A 5,375-nucleotide genomic window follows, 5' to 3' on the forward strand; every position below is an offset into this window, starting at 1 on the left:
CTGATAAATGTTGTACTTTGCCATGCTTCTCGGTCTAGTGTTATTCTTGTGATAGCAGAAAGTATCTCTTACAATATAATGGATCAGTTTTTCTCCAGTTTCTGCTTTTATAGTTTTCAGAATTATAAAAATATACCGATTACACGATTGCGTCGTCAAGGGTGAATAAAAGTCCCCAAAATCTATCAGAAATTATAGCTGGGGCTCCCCCTAATTTGCATGATAATCAAAACATAATCGACGTCTCATAAATAAATATATCGCAAGTTTTATTCACTCACGTCGCAATGAAAAAATCCCTAAGAATTCACTGAAATTAGTTGGAATCCTGTTAAACTATATGATTTACGCAACATAATCGATTTCTTAGAATAAAAATATTCGCTTTATATCCAATTGTGTCGACTTTTAAATAAATCCCCAAGATTTATTTTAAAATTACAGGTACATGTAAATAGAATTTTCCCTAATTTGCATAATACTCAAAATATAATGCAGGATTTCTTAGAATGCCGATTCATATTAATATTTACTCGTGCTGTTGATGGGGCTGTCCCCAATGGTTCTTAGAAATAAGATGGAATTCACCTAATCTACATGATACACAAAACAAAAATAACGTCTTCAATGTAGGCTTATTGTCGATGTTACATCCTCCTAAAATAAATATAACTATAAAAATGAATAGCCAGTGAGCAATGTTAATGTCATGCAAAAAGATTGCCCTGTCAGTGGCAACATTTGCTCTGGTACTTTCCTATTTCCATTCGAAACAATTGTATCATTCATAGACAAATGTTTTTCATACTCACGAATATATATCGCTAGTGGTTTCCCATGGAAACATTAAAAGATAGATATGTTAATCGATAAGACAAGGGTTTTCCCTGATATCTAAAATCGGATTCAAAAGAATAGAGTATTAGAATACTTCTGAAAAGAGTTATGGGCGAAAGAAGTTTTTAAAATGATAACAATTTATCAAACTCATTTTAAACACTTATAAATTGAATTTACAAACTTGTACAGCACTTGTTTCATCCAAAATCTGATCTGAAATTTTCTACGCTAGTTACACATAGTTCTCTAACTTCTCTAATTTTAAACAATTATTTTCTTGGTCTATGACGTGCAAAAAAAGAATAGCATCTGAGTCACAAAAAGAAATTCTAGTAAATCTAAACGAGTTGTAAGGCTACGTGCTTGCAATGGAAAAGTAGGGTTTTCTTGTCGAGTGTGTTTCGGTATTTATTTTCACTTTCTTACCACAGCGAGCTGCGATAAACTAACAGTGAAACAAACAAAGACGTAAAAAAAATCCAATGAAGTTGAATTACTAACCAAAATCTTCATTAAAACCAAGTATTGTATAAACTGAGTGAATGTTTGTCGTTTCTTGAATGAGACTAAATAAAAATTGGATTTTTTGTCATACTTTGTTTTCTTCTCACTATTTCTTCCATACATTAAGCCATAACGATGTAGTTTTACCTGTGTTTTCTTTTTTGAAATGTTTTTTTAGTTCTTTGATAGTAAAATCCGTAAAATCTTTGCTTAAGTTCACATAAGATGAATGGCTGCCATTTCCCCCTCGATTTCCTTCAAATTTTCCTCAAATGTTTCGTCATACAAATCTGTCATCTTATTAGTAGTTAACCCCACCCCCAGATACCGGGATTGCTAGGGGAGGGATGGTCTAAATTCCTGAATACCCCCTTAAGAATGTAGGGGGAGGGGTGGTGTAAATTCCTGAATACACCCTTAAGAATGTAGGGGGACTGGTGGTCTAAATTCCTGAATACCACCTTAAGAATGTAGGGGGAGGGGAGGTTGGAATGTAGAACAGGGTCAAAGTACGAATTCCAATCACCAAGGCGGGAATTTGAAATATGAAATATGAATACATATTTTTATGGACAGAAAAGTTTAAAAGCCCGATCAAAATCAGCAGAATCACTTGCTCATCACCGTCGTCGGAAAAACCCCGCTTGCACTCAGCTATAATCCATCCAGCCAGATTACGGATAGATTAGTTAACATGTCATCTGGAAAAGTAATACAAATAGGAGAGACCGTGGATACGTTATTTTTGCGAAGGATGTTCGAAGGGAGAAAAAAATATGTATCCGCAAACAGAAAAAAGATTTATCGAGCGGGAAGACGGCTCTAACTAGCTCAGGAGTGTCTTTGACTTTAGACGAATGGACATCACTCAAATCGGCAATTGAAACAGTGGATACGGAGTTAGTGAACAATGAGGCAACTACTGCATCCAGTCAGTTCAAAACCACCGATCTTCATCAGGAGCCAACGTTCTCTGGAGGCACAAGGAAAAGATTATTTACCAAGAATTTTCACCACTTCTGAACTGGTGGACACTATTTTTAATGCGCTTGGTCCGGAAATGGGACTGACAACAAGGGAACAGCAAAGTGGATTAGCTACTGGACAGCAGCAAGTACCCAGTTGGGGATCTCGAATGTACTATTATCCGCCGTCATAGAAAATAATTATACCAAAGACATATTGTTTTGGATTTGCTGTAGCATTTATTGAAAAGTGAAATAAAATATTTTGTTTCTTACAAATGAAGTTGGTGTCATAATTAATGTACATGTTTGATATGATTTCGAGCTCTAACATTGCAGTGTTGACAGGCACCATCAGTTTTACCTGTCATCTAGGGTCAAACTATTATTATATTCCTTGTTACAGATTCTTATTCTATGTCTTCTGATTCGTCCGTTTGTATTTGTAGATGTTGTGTAGTGAATAAATTGTTCAAGAGAAATTTACGTTGATCAATAGCAGCCTGGGTTGCTTCCATCCAGTCGTAATCACCAGTGTCCAGTAAATCTCGTCGGCTTCTCATTATTTTACAATAATACGCATCCCTTCTTAACGCGCGGATCCATACCAATTTTTCCAACAGTACGTTTCTCAGCTCGTTTTGAAATGCAGGGATCATTTTGTTGTACGCAAGCACTTCAGCCGCTGCTTTCGATTCGCCTTTTTCCATGTACTGGTTTTCCAGAGTTTCTAATTCAATCTCGTGTCGGTCCATAGTTTCTTTGATCAACACTGACCAGCAGTCTTCTTCAGGCTCATCATCGTCATCATCAGGACCATCATATCACTCTGATTCACTCGTGTCGACTTCACTGTCTTCTTCACCTTCTTCGCTTGACGTCTCTTCATCATATGTTGATTCATTTTCCTCTATATCGTTCATTTTGCAAATATGATTGTCCAAGTGACATTTTAGATTGAACCCCGTGGAGAATGTCTTGCCACAATAATAACACTGCTTGGGTAACGTGTCCTCTAAGGGATCTAATACTAAATGATTTTCCTTTCAAAGTTTGCCGCAATTTATGTCCTCCCTGAACTACTCTCAACCTGCTTCTTAACTGCTCCTCATGTGCTCCCTGCTGCTCCTTATGATCTCAGGCTGCTCCTTTATATTAAATACTCCTAAGGACTCATGAAAAGAATCTCTACTCGCAGTGTACCTCGAAGCTTTTCTCTTTCTTGTTTTGTATAATTTGAAGCAACAACCTTCTGATCTGGAGTCAGGTGTCAATCAGTCAATTCTTACGGAAAATAACGTCACTGTTGCCCATGGCCTTTTTGTCCTTTTCTGCGAGATTGGCCTGGTTTTGGCCTTTTTGGCCTGGGTATGGCCTTTTTGGCCTGGCTGAAGGCCATATATAAACCAAAATTAGGAAAAATAAAGTCACTTTATTTAACTCTTCCTGAACTGTAAACATGGTTAAACGAGTTTGTCGAGACTGTCCGATTGCAGGATGTGGTGCAAAATATCTCGTGAGATTAGCGAACCATCTGTCGGATGTTCATTTGCTGGATGGCGATCATCGGAGAAAGTATCTACAAGAGGCTAAACTGCAACCGAAAGTAAAATTCGTTTTGAATCCAATTAGTGCCAAAACTGATGATAACAATGACAAAAACTTGACGCATGTACAAGGCAGAGAGTATGAGTTTTCGCAACCAAGACAATACAGGGTGCAGAGACTTGCAGACACTAAAGTAAAACAGGGTGCAACCTTTTTCAAAACAAAAACCAAAGACAAAAAGAAGCGAAGTCATGGGAAATCAAAAGGATGGTTAACGATGAATTAGGACGAGAGAACAAACTAATAATTTGTGTCAAAAAGGCTAGTTGTTTGTTCAATTCAATAGTAAATACGCATGACACATCCCAGTCATGACAAAAATAAAACTAAAAGAAAGCCAAAGAAAGCCATGGTTTGTGTAATGTGTACGAGATTAGCTTGTTATTTTATGGAGTACAAGAAGGTGTCGTCACTTTCACCGGCTTAATCTTATCTACAATAAGCTAGATGGAATAGAGATCGGTTTAGTTTTGACTGTTGCTTAGAGCTGCATTTCATCTTTTGATTGAAGATTCAAGGTAGAGTAAATGTATGTTAGACAGTAACTAAGCAATGATATTCAATAACCAATCTCATAATCCCATGAACAATAAAAGTACTTCGTTCGACATGCTTACAGGAGTATATTAAACAATCTTGACTATACAAAATCACAGAGGACCTTGTGGTGTAATGGTTATCACGTCTGACTCCAGATCAGAAGTTCATGGGCTCGATTCCCATTAAGGTCATTGTTACTGTATTTTGGACAGAGAGGAGGAAAAGTATCCTGATTCTGGTTTTAGTCAGAAGCTAACCGAACACGTATATGTTAAAGCACCTTACATAATCAATGAATACGTCCAAACGATTTCGCACTCTAAGTTGTGGCCATATCGTCGAAGTTCCTTTGGTGCACGATCGCTGTGGAAAAAAGTACTCTGACTGCTCTCACACAGTGGAAATACCAAACTGCTTTATTTGCCCTGAATATTTTACGACATGCCCGTATTGTGGTGGTGATTTCTGGAATTGCTCCTGTACCTGGCCTGAAAGCCTAAATCTAGTTGACCTCATTGCCAGTGAATAGAAACGTACATACTAGTTGACAGGTAAAACTGATGGTGCCTGTCAACACTGCAATGTTAGAGCTCGAAATCATATCAAACATGTACATTAATTATGACACCAACTTCATTTGTAAGAAACAAAATATTTTATTTCACTTTTCAATAAATGCTACAGCAAATCCAAAACAATATGTCTTTGGTATAATTATTTTCTATGACGGCGGATAATAGTACATTCGAGATCCCCAACTGGGTACTTGCTGCTGTCCAGTAGCTAATCCACTTTGCTGTTCCCTTGTTGTCAGTTCCATTTCCGGACCAAGCGCATTTAAAATAGTGTCCAGTTCAGAAGTGGTGAAAATTCTTGGTAAATAATCTTTTCCTTGTGCCTCGTAATTTTGCGCATTGC

The 5,375-nt window shown here is 37.2% G+C and overlaps 1 non-coding gene across 1 annotated transcript; it reads left to right on the forward strand.

The window, feature by feature from the left end:
* Positions 1-4,575: 4,575 nt before the first annotated feature.
* Positions 4,576-4,648, forward strand: Trnaw-cca (transfer RNA tryptophan (anticodon CCA)). The gene has a single exon. It is a non-coding gene; the product is annotated as a tRNA-Trp (tRNA).
* The last annotated feature ends 727 nt before the right edge of the window (positions 4,649-5,375 follow it).

This window comes from Actinia tenebrosa, unplaced genomic scaffold, assembly GCF_029948245.1.
Source record: "Actinia tenebrosa isolate PJP-AT-01 unplaced genomic scaffold, QUT_ActTen_1.0 PGA_scaffold16__25_contigs__length_10494907, whole genome shotgun sequence".
NCBI classification, from domain to species: domain Eukaryota; kingdom Metazoa; phylum Cnidaria; class Anthozoa; order Actiniaria; family Actiniidae; genus Actinia; species Actinia tenebrosa.